This window comes from Bombus terrestris, chromosome 12 (genome assembly GCF_910591885.1).
Source record: "Bombus terrestris chromosome 12, iyBomTerr1.2, whole genome shotgun sequence".
NCBI lineage: Eukaryota > Metazoa > Arthropoda > Insecta > Hymenoptera > Apidae > Bombus > Bombus terrestris.
In genome coordinates this window covers 1,510,196-1,525,542 of record NC_063280.1, presented here as the reverse complement: position 1 = coordinate 1,525,542, position 15,347 = coordinate 1,510,196, and the positions used below count along the sequence as shown (strand labels likewise).

General features: G+C 38.2%; 1 protein-coding gene and 1 long non-coding RNA gene across 12 annotated transcripts in view; both read right to left on the bottom strand.

Annotated features, from left to right (window-relative positions):
* LOC100648762 (serine-rich adhesin for platelets) overlaps positions 1-15,347 on the bottom strand; it is a 132,763-nt gene that overhangs the window by 60,178 nt on the left and 57,238 nt on the right. The gene's annotated exons all lie outside the window — the stretch shown is intronic.
* Positions 4,051-6,469, bottom strand: LOC125386120. Of its 2 annotated transcripts, XR_007225993.1 has the most exons (3): positions 6,308-6,469; positions 4,736-5,729; positions 4,051-4,194 (listed from the first exon to the last, which is right to left on the bottom strand). It is a non-coding gene; the product is annotated as an uncharacterized LOC125386120 (long non-coding RNA). The 2 variants fall into 2 exon arrangements; XR_007225994.1 differs by lacking the exon at positions 6,308-6,469 and having other exon boundaries at positions 4,736-6,301.

The following is a 15,347-nucleotide window of genomic DNA, read 5'->3' as shown; positions in this document are numbered from 1 at the left end:
TGATTACGAGAAATTATATCGAAATTATATAAAGGGTGAAGAATTTTCATTGAATGGTCCCGATTACTTTTACTTACTCGTTACTTTGCTTGGATGATTGCTTTAGAGTGGAAAAAAAGAGAGGAATCCCATTTTATTCCCATTCCTTCAATTGCTCCCACGTGATTTTCACCGAGTACCCAATCAGATCGAAGCAAACGAAAAGTTTGTTTCCGCCGCACCGGAAGGCGATTAATCTTCGTTCCTGTCGAATTAATAATTCATTCCGAACCGCCCTTAGACTTTGACGATTAATCGTCTTCCCGTCTCGACTTCCTCTTCCTCTTCTCTTCCGTATTCTTCCTGGCCATCGTTTTATCTCGTGGAGAAATTATGCACGAGGCTTCGAGGAAATTTAAGACATAAGAAGAAACCGTTTCCGACCTATCCTACTTGAGAAAGGGAGACAGATAGACTACGCGTTTAATATTATTCAAATGTTACGAAATAACCAGTAGACTGTCCCCTGTTTAAATGAATACTTTGATAAAGTATCTCGCCTATCCTTTAACCACGAATTACCTATGCGCTAAGTTGTTTTCATTTCACCCCCGGTTTCTTTCATTTTTTTCTCTGTCCTCTGTCGAGCCAAGGAATTATTCGAGCAAAGAACTTAGGGAAAGGTGGAGCGAGAATTCTTTTAGTGCGGCATCTGTTTCGAGCCTATTTTATGCGGAGAACTGTTATAGGCTGCAGAATTCATTGATCGAAATAATGGTAGCATTTCACAAAGCCTCTTTAGTTGTTGGATCATGAAATGCAATGAATAATCAAATTGCTTTTTCCTTTCAGCCATTATTCAATGATTTTATACAGCGATACTGTTCAATTTGTATGTTCTATGTCGATCGTTTCTTCTCGATACATTTAAATCAGAAGACATCGATAAAGATAGACTCGTATAAGTCGGTATTAATTCTATAAAAATGGAAGGAGATCGAACATATTTCTTATTCCTGATTTTCTTAACCAATTAGTTTGGAATTAAAAAGACAATGATAATTTGAAGTCATCATTGCCGTTATTAAATTTAATGATTAATAAACAGAATAATATTTAAATTCGTCTTACGTTTTCATTTCGTCGTCTTGAATGAAAAAGGTATTTGATAATTTGATTTCATTTTCACCGTTCTTAAATTTAATCATTAATAAACAGAATAATGTTCAATTTTATTCTACGTCTCGTCGTCCCAAGTTAATTAAGCGCAAGATAGAAGAAAAGATTCTCGGCTCCGTTTAATTTTTATCAAAGCCGTAATATTCTGTCCTTATTACGAGGTAGGTGACTCTAAAGGGAAAGTGGAGAATTGTCTGAGCGACGACGACGATGCCGTCAGTTTGTAGACATTTTTGATCCGTCGTGCTGACGCGCAGGAAGTTAATTAGTGTCGAGTCACCCTCTCTCTTGTAGCCGTTCTACGGCGAAAATTGTTTTCCAATATGAAAGATCGATGACCTCGTGTTTTTACGCGAAACTATCATGCGTATATAACTTCGTTGACGCCGTTAAAAAGGAAAACGAACACTTTCATTCAGCGTTCATCGGCAGGATTTCACCGATCGTGAAGTTTCACCGTCGTCCAAGTAAGATTTTTTCCCCACTTTTTCACCGATAAACGCGAACGTTGTGAAATTCTATTTAGATTAGCCATCACATCCTAAACCGTTTTCATCGCAATTTACGACGGCGAGATTCAAAACCCCGGGCTTTCCAGTTCACTAATAAAATTCATGGCACAACGTAAATTGTTGGAATAAACAGCTTAGCGGCGGCAGAGTGTCTGTGTTCGGTTAATCGTATACAAAATAAGGAAATGACTCGAATGAAATTTTATAAGCGGCTCCTGTAGCGTGTACACGCTCGCCATCGCAACATTTGCATTCTACATGCAAGGAAAATTCATCACGAAGTTTCCATTGGCAATTAGTCAAACGAAATTTACGTGAAAGCTAACTAATAGAGTTACCATTAAATAAATAGCCTCGTATTAGATTCGTGCAAATGAAATATTGTTCCTCCGGAGTGTAAACTTCCACAAACCATTAATTAGATTTTGTTCTATCGTCAATTATCAAGCGCATTACAGAAGAAGAAATTTCCTATAAATAACATATATTGAACGTTAAGGAGATTTATTAACTCCGTTATTGTCCACCATGAATAATCGAAACGTTCGCTTGACTCTCCCGTGTGAAATTAAATTTGGAACAAGTGTCATTGAGGCTGCTGGAGACACAAATTTATTAAATGTAGAAGCTGCAACAGCACCGTTCGCAGGATTTTTTATTCACGGAAGATAATAGTTACAAATCAGGGATAATAAAGTTATGTTTGCATTGAAAATTCGCATTAAATGGTACAGAAACGATCTTTGTTAAATACACGATGTCTTAAAGAAACTAAGCGTGATTAAAATTTAATTAGAAGAGACAACATTTAATTGCGCATTAACCTGATAACTTCGAGTTCGTATTCTTGCTCGTTAGCATAACTTCTTTGCTGCTTCAAATCGTGAAACAACTCGATTAATTTAGTCAACGTGTCCGACTGTAAGTTTCCAAGGTTTGAACTGGAAAGAATTTCGTATTTCGCCACGGTAGCAAACGTTTATCGATCGTGACGGAAATACTAGCCAGGAATCACGAGCACCGAACGGTTCTCGGTCCTGTTCTTTTCCCTTGGCAAAAATGTAACGCGCGCCGGGTATAATTACCTTGCGTGACGAACAGCAACGAAAACGCGGCGAGGTTTCGCGAAATTTATAATACAAGGCGCGAGCTCTGCTCGCGATCTTCGTGAAACGTAAAATATCGCGTTACGATAGGAGGACGAGTGCAGAAATTTAATAATGTACACGCAAGGTAAGTACTAACTTTGTATGCACCCTTTTTCGATAGCGCAGTAGCCTTACGACTCGGACATTCGATATGTATTTAACTTTTTGTTTGCACGTTTCACATGCGCAATGTGTGTAGGTATGTTAAAATCGAAATAAAACTTTATGGACGAATGTATAAAAAGTTAATGCTTTTCTTTAAAGGTTTCGCTCGTTAAATCATACGTACGTATGAAATAATGATATTGGTAAAAAAAAAAAAGAAACATTCACTGCGATACAAAGCGCGATATGCGTATTTTCGAAACACTTAACGTTATAAGCGTGTAATTAAAAAATGCAAATAAAACACGTATTACAGAAAAATGTGTACATAAATTCGAGTACTGTTACTGGAATGCCGAATATGTTTGACATCACTAACGAACGAATGACTTCATATACAGAAATTCGTACAATCATCTTTGATTTCTGTAAATAGTCGTACGGTATACTATGATTTAGCTACTCGAACCATTCTCAAACAAGAAATATCTCTTTCTGTACATATTACATACCTATGACTTTACGAAGTTTGATGACTCAAAAAAGAATACGGTAGAACATGTTAGTGAACCTACACATTTTATTTTATAGATAACCTGTATATTTCTTAGTCATGTCAACCATTGAAATATGCATTCCTCACTCGATAAGGAAAAAAAGTATGTACAAAAGGTTCTTAAGCTCTTACTTGTTGGTCTTGGCCCGAGCCATGTTGTCCCAGCTACGAACAGGGCTGTTCAGCTTGCTAAAGGACAATTCCCTCGATAAATAAGCAGAACAGTGCCAGCTGTGCCTCCAGAAGATACTTCCGCTCACCCTTTCACGATTCTTCAGCGACGACACCACACCTTTTTCACTCATTTCACTCGGCGTTGACGATAATTTACCTCGTCAAACACGATTCACACGTGCACACTTTGGCTGCATCGCATTATTTCGATAGTTAACGAGCAACATACGTTTCCGGAAAAAATATCGTTTCCTGCTGCGTCCGAGCTTAACAATAACCTCGTGCTCACATTTTGACGTTCATCAATATATCGAAGTCGTTACACATATTCGCGAAACTACATACTCAGACACGTTCATGGAACTGGGTTTGTTTTTTTCTTTTTTATCTGGCTTGCCGTATTATTGATCGGGGCCGTTATCAATCACGGGAAACTCGTATTACGAACTCTACATTTTTATCACGCTTCACGGAATCACAGCTATTTGTTGTTATCGCGAATTTCAGCCAGCGTCGAGATGTTTTCACGTTCGCTTCGCATCTGTATAGGAAACAGAGAGAAGAAAAGAAACAAAATTGGCGAACGTATCCGAAAAGGAAATGATTACGACAAAGTTCGGTGATCGAATCCGGAGTACAACGTACCATCTACGTACCAAAAGTTTTACCAAGTTTCTGGAATTTCTCTACGTGACCGGTTTCACGTACAGTCGACATTCAAGGTACAACCTGCGTGGCTCAACTGAACATCTATCGCAAGCTGTACGTCTTCGTTCAATAAAACATGTCAGGTGAATTCTTTAACATTTCACTAATCGTAAGATATGAGTTCGAACTTCAGAATTTTACGCTATTATTTACTTACGCGTTAATTTGTAAATAAATGAAATATTAATTAGAAACATTTACAAATTAGCGGTTTAGTGAAAAAATATAACAAGCAATATAATACTTTTAACTTTAAATGCAAATGCAACAAATTAAGTTAAACTTTAGGAGAGAAATCTATATGTTCTCTCACACTAAAACATGTTAATATACGTATTCTAAAATCCTCTAGACAAATCATTCATTGTACTTACTCTTTTACTATTTTTAGAAAAGAATAAACTCGTATCACTTTTCCACCAAGATCCTTGTATGTTTTGCAACTAAAAAGAAAAGATATTCGATCATTCTATCCTATAGATTTCGCAGAAATTCTTAGCGATTTTATCGAGGATACTTAGGCTTCCACGTCGCGACAGATTTTACATTTTTAACGCTTCTTCGAGGTTCAAGGCTCACGCTCTTGTGACTGTTTTGATACACGGAAAAGCGTCCAGTGTTTCCCGATTGTTTTCATCGGTTCTCGACTATTTTCTACGAAGTTAATGGGATTTCTCGAACCAGATTTCTGATATTCGCGATATGATGGAACAGCCAGCGTGGAAAATCGAAGTCGACGTTAAACCAAAGAAGAGCGACCGAACCGCAGATCGATTGTAGACAGACAGCGTCCGCTTCCGATTGAAAATTGTTAAGCTTCCAGTTAATTCGACGGAATTTCAAATGATTCTTAGGACGATCGACAGACCACGGTACATCTCTGGTCGATATTCTCGAATCTTGGAATTCCGTGCGAAACGAGTTTCACTCTTAATTAACAGAACACTAATTCGAAATCGCTGACTAGAAACTCCAACTTGAAATTTGTCCGATAATTAAGCGTTTTAATTATCAAATGATGACGTAGCAACTTGATTGCATAATGATTCATATCAACAGACACGATGAATTCTCGGGAATTTCTTAAAAGTTACAACAATTAGAGGAAAATTAATTCTGCTCACGTGAAAGAATTGCAGATGAAGAATCAGACACGAAGGGTATGTAAGTAGTGTTCTTTCGTCGATTCTTTCTGTCTTTCTTTATGATCTGACTAACGTTCGACGAATTCTCAGGATTCAGCTAAGCGGAAGATGCGAAAGACGAGCCACGGATGTGTTCGATCCGAGGGCGAGGACGAAGGTGAACAGGTTTGCAGCGAGAATCTCACGAGTGCACGCGAGACGACCTACTCCGCTACCGATGGACCTGCAAACATATTTTTGACCGTTCAAGGACGGTCGATCCTGAGAGTATCATCCTATGTGTGCGCGAAACCAATCCTCCTTTTTCGCGAAAACCAGTCGCGTTCGTGTTTGTTCCCTTGAATTTCCTTCGTTAGCGAATTCGTCAAGTTGGCAAAGCAAACGAACGAATCAAATAAAAAGCAAAATTTCGCATTGTACAATCGGAATGAAATTAAGGATGATAAAACTCAACAAATGATATACGGTTGTTAAAGATCCAAAAGTATAAATTTGATATGATATTCTGGCACGTTTATATAAACGACCTAGTAGATATCGATTGGTTCATTAATTATGTAATAACGCGCCACGAAACGGGGCATCAGATGATGCACTCTTACGACGAAAAAAGCATTGCGATAAAATAATAAAAAGCTGCTCCAAAACACACGCGACCTGGTGAGGTGATAAATCAATACGCCACGTACCGGTAACTATGTACTATGTACATTTACAATCATGGAAACTTCCTGGCCAAACAACAATACTTCAATAACGTTCTGATCAAACGAGACGAAAAAATAAATTCATGTTACTTACCGGTAAGAATGCAACGTTGCGTCGTCAAGATTCGATCACCGTTGTCGATTCATGTTTAAAAAGAGCTTTTATCGCGTCCACCGTGAACCGGTACGACTCGATTCGTGCGCCGGTGGACGTTTACGGAAGAAGAAAAAGAAAAAAGATTAAATAGAAACCGTAACATACCGCATCAAGGATTTCTGATTTCTAGGGTGGCTGGTAAACAAAATGCGCGCGAATGGATGCGCAGAGAGGCGAAGAGGAACACGTTGATATGAGCGATAAGCAAACGTAACAGAACACAACATGTAGACGAGACGACAGCGCGCGGTGTACTGGCATCTCGATCGCAGCGCCGCGCCAATACACCGGCGCGTTGCGATGCGCCGTGGCAACCACTTGGTTCGAGCCGGTTCTCTAACCCAATGTACCGGCGGCCACTTGTTCTCTGCATAGAAACACCATGCATATTTCAACTGCTGCGCGTGACCATCTCGATAAAATACAATATATGTGTTTTGTAGGTACGACTTTATATTCGATCCCTCGGCGAAAATAAAATTCCTTACAAATATATAAATATATCCTTAAACTTTTTATAGCGTAAAAATATTAATTGTTATATTTTTAATTGTTATATTTTTCGTTGATTTTACGCTTTTGAAACGTGAAAGCGAAAACAGTCGTGAAAATGAATTCTATTAACACGTTAATTATTGAACGTAAGTCGCGTGTTCGTTCAGTGTGACTGAAATTTCTTTTTTCTTCACACGTTGAATGTCGATGACGCCAATGTAGCGTTACCTCCCTCTGAGTAAGATCGGTACCAGCCTACCGACACCGTCGTGAAATTAACTAAACTCAACGTGATAATGTATATTTCCTGATCATTTCCAACCATATTGGACTTTCTGTCAACGCAAAATTTCTAAAGTTTGTCGAAAATATAAAAGAATCTTTTTTATATCACACTGTTGCGTCGTTATGAGTGAATTAATTGCATGTTAAAATTTGCGTTAAAACGTTACACGCGTGAAATCTTTGTTTGAAACAAACGTCTTTGTTCTGAAAGAAGAGTGAAACGCGAATAAAACGCAAAAAATCGTGAGTCGCAACAGAGTTAAAAGTTGATAAGACCAGTTGATTCGCGAGAGTACGGATTTATAAAATATAAGTCAGATGTTTTCCCGACACGCTGGAATTATATATCTACGATATTTGAGTCACGAGACTCGATAACGTGGAGCTCCGACACGTGAGACGCGATACACGACGATTCACGACGACTCCTACGTACAAAAGTTCGATACCAATAACTCTGGATATGTAGGAAGCAGGCAAAAGTAACCTCGAGCTCGTAGGATTCGATATAATCAACTCATAGGTTCGAGAAATCAGGGATTGTAGAAAGTTCTGGAGAGTTTATGACTCTGAAACAATAAAAGCTCTCGAGTAGTTTAAGCAACGGATAATCCCTACAAACAAACTTTGGTGCATACGTGTGGAGAATGTAGAATCTACGATGTTGTGGAATCATTAAATCTACTGGAATTTAGGAGTTTTGAAATTACTGGAACATTCGGCACCCACGAGCTTCTGGGATCCTCGAGAACATAGAGATTCGTAAAAGCTTAAAGGGTCATAGGTTTGGTTCTTGATTACTTTTACAACATCAAAATTCTTAAGAATCCAGCGATCGTCGAGATTTTGGAACCTTGACTTTGAACCCAAGCGTCGGCTTTGAGGTCTTGGTAACCTTGGTGTCATGAAGATTTTGAAACATGGAAGATCCTGACGTTATGGAAATTCTAGAGCTATGGCAGTTCTGGCGTCAGAGGAACGTGACGCTTGTATCGATCTTGGTGTTATGGAAACTTCCGCGTATATGTTAATTCCCTGGACGCCATGGAGATCCTGGTATCTTCACAACCCTGACACCTGGAACGATCTCGAAATCTCGGTAACTGCGGAGAGTCACAGAGATGTAAAAATTTCAGGAATCTTCGAATGTTGGCGATTCTGGCTTTCTCGAGAAGATCGAATCTTGAAAAAAAGTTCACAGCTAAATTCTTTAAAACTCGTGGTATCACGATATCTTTTATATACACCAAAATTCTAAATTTTTAGATTTTTCAAACTATCCCTCGCTTTTGGAATATACTGCCAACTCAAACGTGTTCAGAGTTATATGGATATAACCTCGCTCGTTTGGAAGAGAAGCGTATTAAATCTCACAAGTTTCGGGTCGGTTGCGTTCTTTTTTTTCCACATCCACTGTTCTCGATATCGACTTTTGCGCGTTTGGGGTCGAATCCTTTGCATTTTACGTGCCTGAAAACCTCTGTATCAAGTCTCACGTGTTCCCGAATGATACAGAGCTCAGAACAGCCATTGTTAGTGTCGTATTCGCAAGCTTATAAATCCGATATTTTGACAAATAACAATTCCTATATTTGAAATTCGCTGCTGTACTACATTCGTGTCCTCCTACTTTCTACTATCACTTTAATCATAGTCATTCACGAAGACGCACGAGATATGTGAATAATGGAGTCAGAATCTCGAAAACCCGAAGAGATATCCTGTTGTTTTAGCCTGACTTTTTTTCCATCATTTCCCACCGGTAAAAAAAGGAGTCTAGAAGCACACAATGTCATTTTTATCTGCCTTCCTGGCGACTTCATTTCATCCTTCCAGTTTTTACGAGACCGACGGTTCTCAGGAATCGCTTGTTTTTTTTTCTTCATTTTCCTCTTGTTTATTTTCTTCTGGGTTGTGTTGAAGTTTCTTTATCGTTCACGAATTGAGCTAGTTTTTGAGGATCTCATTTCGTAGCGTCTTAATTCCGCCATTCAGATCATATCGCGAGGAACTTTCCAACTTGGAGCAACTTGTGGTATTACTTTGATATCGATGATAACGATGACAGAGTTGTGAAACACGAACGAACAATCTTCTTTTCAAACAAGAAACTTTAAATATCCAGTTATATGAGGATAGTTATATAAAACTAATATTAATTGGAAGCAGATTGATTAAACTTTGTCGCTTGACAAACTCGATATTTTACTAAATTGGGAAAAAAGTACACAGATATTCTTAATTGTACTTCAATGTTAAAAATAGACATATCTATATATTCTATAATCAGATACGAATATAATCTCTGTAATTTACAATTTATTTAGGTATATAGATATTCTGTTTTGGATAAGTTCTCGATTATTAATAGTAGTATCTAAAAGACCTTCGAATTTCAGGCTCAAGATCTTAACGATTTCGATGAAGAAATCGCAGAAGTATCGATAACAATTACGTGCTTGCGTTCGATTAGTAATAATTTGAGTAATTTTTATCGCGGCCGTGCCGATTAATCACATCCGTATTCGATAGATTCAATCGGGCTTATGAATCACGATTCGTAATGCTTACTATTACATATTACATAGTCGTTCCTTATCACGTACTATGTTCGAATTGTTCAATTTCTCGTTTGAGGTCTGCTTCGCAACGCGCTGTTTTGTCTGACCTTCTATCTTTTAGATAGAATAAAATCGATCAAATACAGAGGCACGCGATCAATTTTGCAATCTTCTGCGCATATGTACCATTGGTCTAATGTCTGGAGAAGAAAGATTTGTAAAGAATTCGCCGTGAAATCGATGCAATTTATTGAACTCGATCATCGAATTATCAATCGGTGATTAATCACGAAGGTTTCAATCAAGGAACCTCTCGTTAAAACACCGTGTCTTGTAGAAGCGGAGATTAGATCAGCGCATACTTTCTGTGTATCGTAATACAGCTAAAGCCAGGTCTTAGCGTTCAAGCTGGTAGAACAAAGGCGCGTAACGATCATTACATTCGGTCGTTAATATCAAACGTCTGCACCAGGTATGCGTGTGTAGGCGCTACCGAATGCATCACGACTTGCAATTTGCATTCAAGACCGTTTCAAACTGATCCCTGTTTCGAGCCATATATATCATGTTAACGACATTTACGTCGGCTCGATATACCATGCTTTCGAGCAACTCATTATTTACGCTTTAATCAATTGCTTGCTCGATTTTTCGTCCATACCGAGATATAAGCGTTTTTCCTGTTACCTCTGCCGTTAATTATGAAAAAATTATATTCTGTTATGCTTCAAAGGTTGTGGTAGTAAATATGGCAGTAAATAGCTTAGTATAATCATTCTCGTCTCAACATTTTCGCTGGTCAAGTTCCCCTCAGAAAAGATCAATCGAAATGCTCCGCTATTTTTCAATAGCCAATATACGTTTCCTCGTGATCGACTCCCAAAAGAGTCAATCCTTAAACTTTCCCAAACTCATCCACGAACGATGAAGGCGTTCGAGTGAATCGATGAATACCCTAAACCGTATTCACCAATCCCTTCTGTGTCCGACTCCACTCGAACTGATTCGCAAAACGTTCCAGTTCCATCTATTTTTCCAGGCTTGTTGATTTATGAAGCACCAAAAAGATTCGTTTACGACAAACGGGACTCGTTTACCTTTAACTGCAACTGTGCTTTCCCCGTTCCATTTTTTACCCTTCTCCGTCGTAGTTTCTTATATAACGCGATATGCGCGTTAAAATAAGTGTTAAATAAATCCAACCGTGTCCGTCGGTGAAGTTTAATTACTCGAGACCGTCCGCGTTCGAGCCGCTTCAAAATCCAATTCCATCTCCGTAGAATTCTAATTATCGTGCGTGTAATTTATTTTATGGGCCCGGCGTATAAATTTTACGCGCTCAGGCGCATCTGTTTGAAACTTGTCAAACGTTACGCCGCTCGACATTATACAGAAACTCTGTGAAATTTCCGCGGAGAAGATGAGAGCAAGTAGGAGAGAGAAAAAGCGATGAAATAGAAGGAGAGAGGGAGGGAAGGAGTGAGAGGGGGAGAGCGAGAGAGAGAGAGAGAGAGCAAGAGGAGAGAATCCAGCCCTTTCTCGTCTTCGACGCCATGTTACACGCGAGTGATCCGAATATCACGGTCGAGTGTGTTCTATTCGCCTAGTACCTCGTAATTTATGTTCACAATCAGACCAGCATCCATCGCGGAGTACATGCATCGGTGCAAACAGACTAAACGAACATGTACAAAGTGACACTGGCACCATCTCAGAAGTCACTACACAGATAATGCTTTGGGACAAATGCTATGCGACAACGTTTTGACTTTGATATTGATCAAGCTTGTCTATCGAATGACATCGCCACGAGGAACTAGTTTATGAAAATAACCAACCGTAATGTTACAGTGATTGCGCTTTTTAAAGATCCTCCTAGTGTAAATATAATTTATGTTTAATGATGCCATCTTTGGCGGTCAAGTGTTGAATACGATAGCGAATTACGGAAATATATAAGCAAATTATTGAGGAAATCGATGTTAGTGTTTTTTTGTTCCCTAGCTCCGTGTGACCATGGATTCTGCGAGGTATGGACAATATTTTAGCGCTCCTAAAAAATTTTATGCGCAGCTGTAAAAGCATTTATTGGATTATTATGCATTTTATAACTTCAGAATAAAGCATTATTCGATTGAATGACTTTCAATCGAATGACTTCGAATAACCTTCGAATAACTTCAATAACCTCAAACAATCCTCAAACGTATTCAGTACCCCTTCAATAATCTCAATGATCATATTTTTATGATAACCTCTCAACTGACATAATATTTTCTTTTCCATTGAACTTCGATTCGCTTTACCATTGAAGCGGTTCTGCTGCGTTTAAATTAAAAAACTATTACCACACATACTTTTATTTCTTTCCTTTACGCGCGCAAGAAGTCAATAAAGCAATATTACATATGAGTAATACGAGGAGCAACGTTAAAACGGTCATTGAACAATTCCAGAGGCTTGGAAGTGAATTATTTTCTTGCCGTAACGGCTTCAACGAGATGCGTAATTACAACCGCGCATATTTTACGAGTTCGTACCGACATCCCCAGGAATTCCCGTTATTAATCCAGCTCATTATATGATACACTAACGTAGGAGTACTATATGACATATTTATGGGACCCATAGACACAACGTCGGGATTAAGCACAATTAATTGCTCTTCCTGAAGTATAAACGCTCGAGTAATATATTTTATATAGATACCTAGCTATATAAAAAATAAAAGATATGTGGATGAATTTTGAACGTTTAAAGTTTGGTATTTTACAATCTGTTTTTACGAAGAATTCATTTTAAATATATGTTTATGTCTTTGTCCTTGTTGCATTCCGTATGGCGTATCATGGATTTATAAATTTTTTTTAGTACAATACTAAACACGAAACCAAGGATGTGACGTATGTACCAACCATCAACGTTTTATCCGTGGACCTCGAAACTTTAAAGCTTCATAACGCCATGAAAAATGGATACGGTCGGCGCAAAATAAAAAGCGTCGCCAAGACGAGAGCGTCAATATAGCCATGCAAATAGCTTTATACGCGTCCTTATCGCAATGCACTTGTACGTAGCAACGGCTCTTGGTGCCGGACCAAGATGCACATGTAAATTTCATTCTGTCAACTTTGCTCAAGAATGAAAATTACTCGCGTCTCCATTATGCCGTCTGAGAGCGAGCCTGGAACTTTGGAGAAGGATAAATTTTGCACGAGCTAAAAATCTTTACCTTGGCAAAAAGTAAAATATTTTGCAGTATTTTATATTTGATTTTAGGCATTGATCTTGAATAATATTATTTAAATTTTATGAAGATCGAGCGTCGAATTTTGTTGTCATTCTAAGCAAATTATATTGCGATTAAATATTGTTAATCGATGAAATGATAGGAAAAAATATATGTTGAACGATATTTTGCAAGTATCGTCTTTGACAATATACGCGGCGGTATTTTAGCAGCTAGAAATGCAAGTTTCTGGAAGCAACACATGGAATAGGTGTCCCAAGTTTTGTTGGTCCTGTAAAGTTTCACGCGGACAACGCCGGCGCAGAAATGAATAATTAACGAAACAGGACGGAGCAACGTCTGAGTTAAAAGTTAGTCAACCGTGGCCTGTCGTTCCTGAGGTGAAGATCTCCGGTGCAGGGTCACTAATTACATCCAATTGTAACTCTATTTCTTTCTCCAGTTGTAGCGCTTAATTCAATAAGAAAGATCATGCGTTCCGCAAGAGGACCAACGTTTATTTTATAACGCACAATTCGCTTTTAAAATATTTATTTCTTGCTGGTGAATTTTAATCGACCGTTCTAATTTCTCATGCTCTTTGTTTAAAATCAATTGCGGAGCAAAGCAATTACCAACCAATACTCGCCATTGTATGCTTTAGATAGGCAACCTAATAACGAATTCAGAACGAAAAATTGGACGCGGACAAATATTTTCACGCACAATAAACACTGTGTGAGAGTACACGAGATCGAAAGTCAACCGCACTCAAAGAAATAATTGATTAACTTTGAATTCAAATGCCAGTTATTGAGAAAGCAAGATCGTGCTAACGTTTCAAAGCGGTAACAAGCGAAAGCATTGTGTTTCTCTGTGCATCGAATAATATGATCATTTCTCTGCAATAAAATTCTCCTCGTTGCTCGATACCAACCAGAAAAGTTCTGTTCCAATAACCTGTAGTTCTTGGCGTCAATGATAACTTTATACATGCATACATGCCGTTTGAGAAAAAGACGAATCGCGAAATATTTCACGTTGGCTTTGTAAGAATATAGAATACGTATGGTCATAGAAGACTGATGTTTGCCAGTAATTTTGTGTTCAATTGCTTCCACGATCCTCTGTAAAGAGGATGCTAACTGTGGCGAATCTCGAATTATTTATTATTACTATTTTACTCTGTTAGTTTTCTCTTTAATTCAAGAACGGCTCCCTTTCTTTATTTGATCATTTGATTATAAAATACACTAAGGTAATGAAAATAGATTTGAAGCCTTTCCACATCGATTCACAAACTAGTTTATCTCCAAATTTCGCGAATTATGTTGAATACGAATCGCATTAACTAATTACGGACGCTATATGGTATAGAAGGCAAAACTTTCACTTTCTGGATGATTGAAATTGCTAACATAAATTACATCTATTCACATAATAATTACCAACGGAAAGATCGCAGGTTAACGAGCCGTTTTGGAAACCACTTTACACCTCACTTGATTAGTGCAGTTCGATTTTTTTTCAAGTTTTTCAAATATCGATATAACGATCTTCCCTTCGTTAAAATGACACGAAAAACACGGATTCGAACGTTCTGGAAACAGGACCGAAACGCAAATTCAGCCGACCATCGTCTTTCGTAACGTTAGTCGATCTTCTGCATTGTCGGCAGCAAAAGCGTGTAATTTCATCGCCTCCTTCGTATCATTCGAGCTGAACGGGTGTAAGTTGCAGGTGCAACGTTCCACGCAAAGATAAAACTCTGTTACGTGAGCAATTCCGTACGGACGAACTTACGAGCGGAATACGGACTAATTATATTATTGGCCTAACGATTCTTTCCGTGTCTGACGAAGTCTATCTACTGACACGTTCATGCAATCGTTTATTCTACTGCGTGTCACATGAAAGACCAATGACAAATATATGTTATGTATCTCATTTTCGATATAATGAAATACAATCATATTTGTTGATCCGATTTGCGGTATTAAATGTGTTCAATTAAGCCGGATAATTGAAATTAACGTGTAATTGCCGACACGTGAAAATTACGGACCACAGACGATAACGACTCCATCTTCTAGAATAAATTTTTCTCTGTAGCTTTGACAATTACGTCGATGAATAGAGTTTGTTTGTTTAATTATTCAAAAATGTATGACTTAATTGCACGAAACGATATATCGAACTTTGAGCGAGGGACTATTAATAAGCTTGCATATTTCTCGAACAGTTCACGATTCCGATAACGACGTTCCATAACATTTTATTAAATTATCGGTAATTCAAGGCACAGTGGGAACAGCGAACCTTTTCAAGCTGTCAGACGAATAACCAGTGAACTTAATCAAATTCCTGGCCAATGGAGGTTGAAGAGTAATTTGCAATAGCTAACGTG